The sequence below is a fragment of the Rhinichthys klamathensis genome, unplaced genomic scaffold (genome assembly GCF_029890125.1).
Source record: "Rhinichthys klamathensis goyatoka isolate OS25496 unplaced genomic scaffold, OSU_Roscu_1.1 h1tg000251l_1, whole genome shotgun sequence".
Lineage (NCBI taxonomy): Eukaryota > Metazoa > Chordata > Actinopteri > Cypriniformes > Leuciscidae > Rhinichthys > Rhinichthys klamathensis.
In genome coordinates this window covers 599,328-611,222 of record NW_026606773.1, presented here as the reverse complement: position 1 = coordinate 611,222, position 11,895 = coordinate 599,328, and positions in this window count along the sequence as shown.

Here is an 11,895-nt window from a genome sequence, read left to right as displayed (position 1 = left end):
AGTGCCATATGGATTGCATATTATTGTGCAGAATAATACGGCTAATGTGGTTGGATTCAATACAACACAACAATACTGAACAACACTGCAAAATCAGAATAGAATATACGTACTGGTAGATTGATTTTATCTTTTGTTGCAAACAGGAACCACATCCCCTCCTCTGCAACATCTCCCTCCACACAAACCTAACAGGCCACCTCCTCACCCCCCGAAAAGGAGGAGAAAACAACGTAATCGTATCAGCAAATCTGCCATGAGAGCTCTTCTCATGTGACACAAACATACACAGGTGAGCTGCTCAGATTTGCAAAATACTAAATGAAATATCACGTTTAATACATAGTAATAATGTTTAGAATGGTAACAGTATTTAATGCAGTATCTTGACTGTCTTTTTTTGTTCGCTCTCTCACAGATACATGTTCAGATGGATGCAATTTCACCCATATGAATTCTTATTTATGTGTGTCCCGGGACATTAAGAGTTGCGGCACTAATCACCTCTCACAACCTACTGTTCTCCTTCTCTGCTCAAAGTCATGTGGAAAGGGACAATCCTGACAAAAAAGAGGCTCGCAGGATCGTTGTAGGTTCTCTTGCACCTGCTGGACATTCAGCCTTCTAGCTCCAAAAATTCTAGAAGTGGGACTTGAGAACCGTGTAAATCAGGAAGTTCAGAACATCAGAAGCATGAAACATCTTTTGAACATTGGTCAGAGAAACTGAGTAATAGTATGATACTGGGTCAGTATGCAGTGGTAAACACAGAACTTGTAGAAGGTGGAAGAGAATGGCTTGAAAAGGCTATATTTCCCATGATCACTTACCTTAAGAGAAAAACCAGTGCTACATATCACCTTTCTTTTTGAATCACCAAAAAAAAAAGTGGTTGCCATTTTCTGCTATGCTGTGGAATCAGTGCTGAAATTGAGGCTTGGATGAAGCAGCTGATAAACTGGTCCAGTATTATCAATAATAAAAATAAATAAAACAGCACATTATTTCCAGGGATGCACTCAAAGCATGTTATTGTATGCCATATTTCAAACTAAGTGCTTTTACCTAAAACATACAGAGACAACTTTGTATTTTAATATATTACCAGTCAAGTTGTTTGCAGTATCATTTGTTATTATTTAAGCGATTCTTAACACTGGAAATTCACACACGATAAAGCAAGGGAATGCATTTCTGTCTCAATTAATTCCTCATACCTCTAAGAGTGTAAAGGTGCTACATTATAACACAAAGCAGTAAGAGTTTTATTCATTAATATTATTTATTCTTTTTGTAAATCTGCAGCAGGCCCAGTGTTTCATCATAGTCTTACAACACCAGAAACCCAAAATGTGGATTATTTTTTAGTATGTTCATGTACAGATGGTCTGTTTTGGATCTTTACTAAACCTTGCAGATTGTGCAGAATTTGCACTCTTTTTATATTAAGAATAAAATTTAAACACTAACCATTAAGGTGTAATACATGGTCTTATTAAGGTTTTTACATTTGTTGTGTAATTTTAATACGTTCTAATGTTTTAAGTTCTAAATTCAGTTAAGAAACAAATACAAACCTATTTAGGTCCTCACATGCACTTCATTTGTTGCGCACAGCCTTTAACTCATTTGGGAGACACTTTTATTCAAAGCGTCTTACAGTGAGTTTCCTGGGAATCTAAGCCATGAGCTTGGGGTTGCTAGCGCCATAGCAGTTGAGCTACATACACTTGTTTTCAACACAGTGCATTAATAATGGTGAGTTTTTCTTCTGTCGTCCTGATAAAAACTGGTTTAGTCCCACCCCATTTGCCCAGAAAACTTCACTTCTGTACTTACAGTGTCTGCCGACAGCATTTCATTTTTATTTTGGCTTATTTATGATTGGATATGGCAGAGGGTTTTGATCCCATTAGCACATTTTACACACTTACACTACCAATCAAAAGTGTGTCTCTAAGTTTTTATTATTATTATTATTCAGCAAGGACCCATCAAATTGATGAAAAGTGACAAATACATTTATAATGTTACAAAATATGTCTATTTCAAATAGATTTTCTATTTATCAAAAAAGTATCATGCTTTCCAAAAAATGCTTCAACATTGATAATAATAATAAATGTTTTTTGAGCAGCAAATCATCATATTAGAATGATTTCTGAAGGGTCGTGTGACACTGAAGACTGGAGTAATGATCCTAAATATTCAACTTTGCCATCACATAAATAAATCAACTTTTTAAATATAATAAAACAGAAAACTGTTTTTAGGGGCCAAGCAAAGGCGCGAAGGCACCTATTGTATCCACTCGTTTTCTTCTTCTTTTCTGCTCTTGAGGGAAAATGATGAAATTTGGCACACAGATAAAGGACAGTCTGAACATTAACCACAGCATTTTTGGAGTTTCACCAACTGCCCAAATGTATTTTTTCCTCTGATTCCTTGGCTCAAGACGATTTCAAATGCAACGTCATTTTCCATCATGGAAAATTTTCCAGACATTTTGAACTTTCCAAAAAAACTACTTTTTATAACTCGTCCTAGATAGTTTGTCCGATTTCACCAAAATTGTCTCACATCATCTTCAGACCATGTTGGCAAAAAGTTATTAAAACCTTTTTGATAAACCAAACCGTTCTCGAATAATGTGTGAACAAATTTGACAAAGAGCACATCAAAATGGCTATATCGCTGAAACACTTTAATGTACTGCGGAGATATAGACGAATCTTGGTACATGTCATCATAACCTGAGGCTATGTGCAGCATTTCAGCATGTGCTACTCTTCAGGAGATATGAAATATGGCTTTGTTACTTTTTTACGATTTGGCCAAAATAATAAAACTGGTAGGCTTTCTTTCGACTCATTGCATCATAACGAGTCGATTAGCAATTTTCCCCGCATATCGGCCCAAATTTTCCCATTTTTGGTTTAGGACATTTTGGATTTTGTTGTAAAATACTGTATTTTACAAATGCATTTGCATATCATTACAAAACTTGGTGTGTCATTGGCACCATGCCCTGAATGTGCTGAAAAAGTTTTGGAACTAAATTTATAATGGAAATTCAAAGAATGCGAATAGCTTTTGATTAATTTAGCATATTTTTATGAAACTGGTCTTGAAAGATTCCTTAAGCTTGAGTCGATTCCTCCTAGAATGTTGGTCTGATTTTTTTTTTTACCAAAATTGGCTTCTATTAAAACCTTTTTGATAGACCACCAAACCATTCTCAAATAATGCATTAAAGAACTTCTTGTCATGATGCCAAGCTGATTCTGAAGCTGTAACTCTGCCCTGCTTTGGCATATTGACACCAAACTTTTTATGTGCCACCTATTGGTCAAAAGTGCTAAGCAATTAAATCGTATCACTAGTGATTGTATTTGCTTTTTCAGCAATTTTACATAAAAGAATCCAAAACAATGTCTTTAATTACTCATTGTTGCAGTTGGTCTGATGCTCCCAGCCATGCTTGCATAACTCATCATGCCTTTTTTGTGCAGCTATGTTTTTAAATGGTAATATTTCACAATATTACTGTTTTACTGTATTTTTGAATAAAGACTAAAGACTTCTTTCAAAAACCGACCCCAAACTTTGAACTGTAGTGAACACAATAAACTATATCACGAAACTCAGGCCAGCCTGATTCAATCCCACGACCCTGTAAATGTCCCAGAAGTCCATTTATGCCCTAACACCGCATGAAGTTCCACTGACAGTTGGAGGTCTTTGGTGTTCCTGAAATGGGAGGAAAGTTTATTGCGTTGTTACTCAAGGGAGTCGTGTTGTTTGTATTTGTTTTTGGGAAGGTGACAAATATGTTCCTGGACTAAAGCATCCTGATTAAAATTCCCCTCTTCGCTAAGCATAGAGTGGCCAAGAGGCTCGTTCTCAAGGGCACTGACAGATCTACACTCTTCGGCTGAGTTTTCTGGAACCAAACGGTGGATCTTTAAAGGTCTGCTTTAAAAACAACAATACTGGATTTTTTCAGACCCCTGACCTCTAGCTATAATAAATAATCATTAATGTTTGTAGCATTACATGTGCTTGACCATCATTTACGATCTATCATGCAGTTTGTTTTTGTTTGGTCTGTGTGTGAATGGTTGTGAGGGTGCCCTGCTCTGCTGCAGCCCACCCGGACAGATGGATGCACTCCCTCACTTCATATCTGACTCGCTCCCTTGATAACTGGAATTTATGTGCTGAATTAATTCAATTAATTATGCACCCCTACATTCCTGTGGGAGGAGAGAGACAGTAAGGCCCAGTAAAGTGTATCAGCTCAGAGTTGGCATTGTACATCATGACCTTAGATGAGCTTGACATTTTGATGCACGGAGATTCAACTCAATAAACTAAATTCTCAGTGGCAGTTAAACACAGTTATACAGTTCTGTTAAGTACCTCACTTCATTTTTTTAATGTTTATATGTTTATGCACTTTATCTCATTCTTGCTATTTACATCTGCATTTTTAGTAGTCTTTTAGTTAAAAATAACAATGCTGGAAAACTGTGGAAGTATGTTTTTGCTTTGTTTTGTTGGCAGTTGTGTTGTGTTTTAGAGTTAAAGATAATGTCTGTAAACTTAATGGAAAATGTCTTTTAGCAGAAAATAGAAGCATTTTCTTTAGCTTTTTTAAAAGTGTATGGCGTCTACTTAAACTAAATTCAATTGTATTTTACATTTGTTGCTTAAGAAAATATAAATGATACATTATTTAAACCATTTACTCTCTTAATTCCTACAATTTCATTCATGCATTTTTATTGCTCCAAAAGGAAGATATATTTTTTCCAACAGAGCAAAACAATCGCTGAAATATCATGTGCTTCAGTATTACGTTAGAAATTATAACTGAAGCCAAAGCAAAGATATTTACAAATAAAATCACTTGAATACTTGGCAACCATAGAAGGTCACATACTGAAAGATACCCCTGAGACAGTGAGGATGAGAAGGTATTTCTCTCTGCTAGTACTCACATTTTACTTTAAGCACACTTAAGCATAGGTGCTATAAAGTTTGTTATTATTATTGCTGCTAAAGCATGATGTACAGGCACTCAGCGTTCATGTTTGCAAGAGTTAAAGCACTAAGAGCAGATAAATCTCACGTATGCTAACAGAGAGAAGAGTTTGCACCCTCCCTTTCCATGATTTAGCCTCCATTAGCCTGCTAGCATAACACACATATAAACAGACACACATAGATTGTCCACAAACCCACCGCACTTTTCAATGGCTGTAAGATATCGTCTGGATATTGTCATGCTCTTTCCAAGCCTGTTGATGTTAAAAATGAGTGTGAAATTCAATGAATTGATGAATAGAACTAAAGAAAACCATGCTAAAAGATGTTGAAAACAAAATGTTGAAGTCCATCCATGATGCAAAACTTGTACCAAAAATCATCCAAACACACATGCAGTTTACGTGCATATTATGATGACTTATATTTTAATTATAAAACATTATCGTAAATTGAAACTTTAGGTATGTTCAAGCAATCATATGGCTTCATAAGACATGAAATATAAAGTAGAGTCATATGGTGCTTCTTATAGGAGGATGACAATGATTTTTTAGATTAAAAACATACATTAGACTAATTTAGAGGAACTGGAACAAATCTCAGGCAACATCCCATTTCTCAGTGTAGATAAACTCTGTCATCCTTAATGTTTGAAAGTGAAAGAAGCAAACGAGATACTTTTGAAATTTAAAGTTGGCATGCAACAAAAGTTGTGATAGTCTTTTCTTCCCTATTGTTACGTATATGTGAGTGAAACGGCAGACTGTTTGTCTTCACAAACAAGAAAAAATGTAGGGCGAGACTTAATATTGCCCATAGGGAATTGATTAGATGGTTGTGATTTGCTATTGCTTTGATGTCATGTGAGTGACAGGTTGCCCCGCCCTCGTGCCAGTAAACACATCATCAGAGAAGAGAAGATGCTGCAAGAGAAAGAGGAAGTTATTTTGAATAAATATTAAGGCGGCACATAAAAAAAAAAAAAAAAAAAAAAGTTTATAAAAAACACTGCAATATTATAAAAAAAATAACACTGATTAAATTGTGACACAAATTATGTTGTTTACACTGGTTGTTAAACTTTTTTGAGATGTGGTTGAAAGACATCTAAAGACTAGACACGTACAGTCAGTCACAGCTCAAGCATGTACAAATAGTGTCTTACGCACAAGCACAAGCACAAGCCACAGGGCCTTAAATAAGATAACAGGAAGACGGTGTGTGCTGCCGGTACAGATAAAGATCTGATCTATTGTGTGTGAGCTCGTGTATGGTTTGGGTGTGTGAATATGTGCGCTCTTCCGCAGATGTTTGTGAGCGTGTGTATGTTTATCTCTGTGCATATTTGTGTGACACTGAGCCCCAAATAACCTCCTGCCCCCCAGACCTTCTGAGACTGACGCATACAGTCACAGACTGTACAGCTGTTACCCCGATGTGCATCTCAACTGACATTCTGCTGTCCATCACTTTCATGATCAGCAAGTGCAAACGTTTTCTCAACATTATATTTTGGTCGCAAGTGATGTATATTGCCCTACAAAGTTTTATGTTAGTAACACAAATGGTCGCCTATATTTCAGTTGCAATTTATAGCAATATATTTTAGTTTACCTTGACCGTCACTTCTGGCATTTTGATTATAATATTTAAGCTTGCATTCATATATTGGGAAAAGAGCTCTAAATAAACATACATTTTATTTAATTGAAAATATCTCTTAATTTTCTAACTGAAATAAAATGATCTAGAATTGTTGTGAAAAGACCTGGTATATGCAATGTATGTTTATTATATATATATATATATATATATATATATATATATATATATATATATATATAAACATTTGCAAGTGTTGTTTTTAGGTTTTAAGCCTTCTATAAGTAAGTTTTTTTTTTTTTATAACATTAAAGTGTGGGAGACCTATTAAACTATATTAAAAAGGAGGATTAAAAATACCCTGAAAAATAAAATATATCATTAAAGAATTATGTATGAAGTCATGCTAACCACATAAGAACATTTCTGCAATGTTATAAAATATGCTAAATTCCCCTGTACATTTACATCAGAATTCAGGGACTTCTTTTGCGTGGGCGAGTTTTGTTCTGACTCACTAGTCCACATCAGTGCTGCTCGAGAATCAGTCTTCCATGAGCGCTTCACTAAAGGTCAGAGGTCAGATCAAGAGGCAGGATTACTGAGCTAAACAGATTAGCTAGATATATTTATTTTTATAGAAAGCTATTGGACAACTGGCCTTTTGATTATGCATGAGTGGTGTGTAATTAATATTTTTGTGTCCTTTGGGGTATGAGGTAGAATCCCAAGTTGGATAAAATAAAAATAAAAATTTAATTTTTTCCCCAATGCTTTTTAAATGCTAAATGTGACTTGTTTTAGTCCCTTTAACTAAATACTTACCAGACCAGTTTAACTTCTTTATGACCTTTGACCTCGTCACTTCTTAAAGAGTGGCGTCTCCCCAGCTAGTGTTTGGACAGCCTAAACTATGTTTAAAGTGAAATAAAAGTATTTTTTATAAATACATTTAAAGAGTTTGATAGAGAATGGACAACAGCTTTTTTTTATCAATACTGTACAAAACGCAATATTTTATGTACATTATGGAACATTTGAGTTGCACATTCTAAGAAAAGTGAAACAATTTCATATGTTGCTGATTTGTGTGATCCCAGCATGCATTGCGGCATGAATACAATTATATATTTATATCAATTTATATATATTATATCAATTTATATATATATATATATATATTGTGTTGACTACCACCATTTAGGTTTGTGTGCTAATTGTTGAGGTCTATCTATGTAAAACTGTGTGGCACAACGGTTTATGTATTTTTAATTTACAAGATATTTTCCCACGTCATGGTAAGTGTAATACAAGAACGTACTGTAAGTAATAAGAATTATTGTGTTACTAATTTAACATTTGTTAAGATATCTGCATGATCTGACTAGAATATATTTAAAGTCAGCATAAAATCAAAATGTACAAATCTTTTTTTTTTTTTTTCCTTTCCTTTCATTATTATTATTTTAAATCCTCATAAGCTTTAATCAAAGTAACTTCCCCTCCCTCTTGCAGCATCTTCTCTTCTCTGATGATGTGTTTATTGACGCGAGGGCGGATCAAAATCAAGTCCCGCCCTACATTTTTTTCTTGTTCGAGAAGCCTTTTCACTCACATTAAAGGGGTCATATAATGGTACATGCACTTTTACAAGTTGATTGTACTGAAATGTGTGTTGGCAGTGTCTGTGCACAACCATCATATAATGATAAAAATCCATCCAGTGTTTTTGTTTTAATCTCCTTATATGTTTTCCCCTGCCTCAAATTGAGCCGTTCGTTTTTGTGACGTCAATAAAACGGACGCCCCTCCCGCGATTGTTGATTGACAGCAGCGATTCAACACAGACCCGCCCTCGCTCGTCCTGTCAATCATAGTCCGCGCGGATCGGCGCGGTCATTGTTGATATGCTGGAGCACTGTCTATGAGCAGAATGGCGTCTAAGCGATTGTGGTGTTCTGTTCTTGGGTGCAATAACGAACACAGCAGTCATTTTAATGTTCCTAAATCCGAACCGCTGAAGACGCAGTGGCTGAGTTTGTTTTCGAAGGGAATATTCCCCACGAGCAACGTCAATGCTTTCATGTTTGCCGAATCATTTCTCAGTGGACTGCTTTATAAACGAGGATCAGTGTAAAGCTGGTTTTGCTGAGAAGCTGCACCAGAATAAAGGATCGGAACCTATTCGTCTTCCTGCTGAACCTTCAGAAGAACTAAAGTGAGTGTAACGTTTTATTAATCTTTATATTAATATTTATATTAATCTTTGCAAATCGCCAGCTGCACGCTTCACGATGGTTTACACTCGGTTTACACTCAGGGTACATTACAGCATGTTTTCTATGTACAACGTTCTCAATATAATTCATAATCCCACGTTTATAATGAACAACGCGTTATGGTATTGTGTTATTGTGTTACAAACGGTGTATGCGCAGAACAGAGAGGCGGGGTGAGCAAAGCTCATTATCATTTAAAGTCATATGCACTGAAACGGCGTGCTGAAAACAGAGCTGTTTTTGACCAGGTAAAATAAGTGTTTTCTTACAATACTAATGAGAATTTTTAATTAAAGTATATTACACACTTTTAATTTAGACCCTAAAGAATCATATGAGCTTGTACAAAAATGGCATTATATGACCCCTTTAATGTAACAAAAAATCGTAGGAGATCGTGTCCATCAACACCCCCGAAGCTTCAAAGTCCTACCTTGTCCTGGGTCGACATTTAATTCGGTATAACGTCAGGCAGTTTTGATTATCTGCTGTTTAATGAATGATGATCACGTCAGATACATACATGTAAGGAATGGTTGTTTCTGCTTCTTCGTCTGCTGTGTTCTACTACCGGGGAGATTCAGTACTCCTTTGGAAGATGTGTAATAGCATTAATAGAAAACTGAAATAAACGTATTTTATGTAAGGGTAAGACCATTTTTAAGACAGTTCCATCAATCTTTGTCATTAATGTTTACACGGATGACTTTATTAAAATTTAAAACATGAATTTGGTTGTGGCTGTGTCCAAAATTGTAATCGTTCTGTTTGGGTTTTTTTCTTATTTTACATTAAATATTCTCCTGGTAGGCCTGAAACTTATTTGTTCTTCAGGTACTGATATTATTGACTAGTAAAGGTATTTGAAATTGCATTATTGCTACTCATATGGAAGACCCTGTGATTGCATAATGGTCTCATTTCGCCATAGATTCCAAACGCCTTGAAGGCTTTCCTGTTTATTTACAACAAAGCAAAGGGGACATGTTGTCTAGCAAGAACATTTCACCTCTCCCTCTTGGTTTTGCTCTCTCTCTCTCTCTCTCTCTCTCTCTCTCTCTCTCTCTCTCTCTCTCTCTCTCTCTCTCTCTCTCTCTCTCTCTCTCATTCATTCTTAAACAATGGATCTTAAAGTCTTTGTGTGGTATGTATCTGCTTTCAGGAGCAAGATCAGAATTTATCTGGAATGTTTTGGGAAAAAACATTGTGCGTGTACATGTGTGAAACTCTTTTTTCAGTGACTTATGGTGGCATAATTAAAACATTGTCACTCACACACACACACACACACACACACGCACACACACACACACACACACAGCTAATATGAGGTGCAGAGTGGATTAGATTAGTCTGCGATAAATCACATCTGCTCTGTGTGAAACCGATGATACAGACATATTCCATAAACTCCAGTCTGCCAAAAAACACACATATGAAACACTGAGAGAGACGGAGATAAACACACATAAACACACTAAAATTAAGTATGTGTGGAAGAAGAGGCACTCTTGAGCTTTAGAAAAATCTTTAATACATTGTGCTTGAGTACAGATAGTTTGCGATCACACCAGCGTAAGAAAATAAACACTTTGAATACTTTCTCCTTAACCAGAGACAATTATATGTAAGCCATTCACAGCCTTGATTGTCTCTGCGTGGCTCTATCAAAACATTAGTGTTTTATTGGAGCATCTTGACCAATCTGAAACTGTCACTGTGTCCGAAATCGAATACTTCCCGAAAAACAGTACGCCAGCATAGTATGTATTTCCGAATAGTGCTCGGATGACATACTACTTCCGGTGAGATTTTGAAGTGTGCATACAATGGACACTTCCCATGAGGCCTGCTCGGTAGAGGATTTGTGAATGGGAGTGAAGCGACGCAACTGACGCTGGTAGGTCACGTGACAGTAACAACATGGCAGATGTAGTACGGATCATAGATATCCATAAATGTTAGATGTCTCGTCCGCGCTGCTGGCCAATGGAGGTCGACGTCCGCACCTGGCGGCCATCTTGTCATTGTGACATTGTGTTTTAATGGTGCATGTACTTTTTAAATAACCATAACTTGCTAAATTTTCTACCGATTTTCAAACGGTTTGGTTTGTTATAAACGTCAGAGATGTAGTTATGACACTGCATACTTATGAATAATAAGTGAATAAATAAATAATCATCCAGAATTATAGCCACATTAATAACGTTTGTAAGAAACCAAACCGTTTGTAAATCCGCCAAGATTTCAACGAGATAAGAGTATATGTGTTCGTGCTGATCACTCATCTTACATCAGGCACCACAGAGCCCGCCAGAAAGCTTGCCTGTGACAAGATGGCCGCCGGTGATGACGGTAGAGACTCCGCCATAAGACATCTAGCCTTTATTATGGATATCTATGGTACGGATTACATTCATATCTATATTCATTTAGAACATTCTTTTTAAACGGTCGCAAAGGAAATTCAAAGTTCAAATGCAGTATCTTCTCAGACAGTATGCAATTTCCGACACATCGTAAGCCTTTGGATCAATGATGTGAGTTTGGCGCGGGTATGTCTATTTGGACGACTAATGGAAGACAATAGGAATGACACTTCAGCTGTAAGGAAAACAACACCGTTTTTTTATCTTTAAGTTATATAGCTATATGTTATGTCATTTGGTGAAAACAGCCAACACTACTAAAAGCACTCATTTACCAGTCTCATTTACAAATAATTCCATACACGTTGCTTTCTGTGCAACCTGTTCACTCTTGTTGAGAATAAAGTGACATTCTCCAAACCATGTTAGAATACAACAAACCGTTTATGCCAACAGTAGCCTACACGCAAACTCGCAGAAATGTAATTTTTGTAATTTATTTTTACCCAAAATTAAATTTAGTTCAGCTTTGAAGACTCATTTGGCCTAGGTTTTCCATTTCTAATAATAGCCTATATGACTTGCTTCTA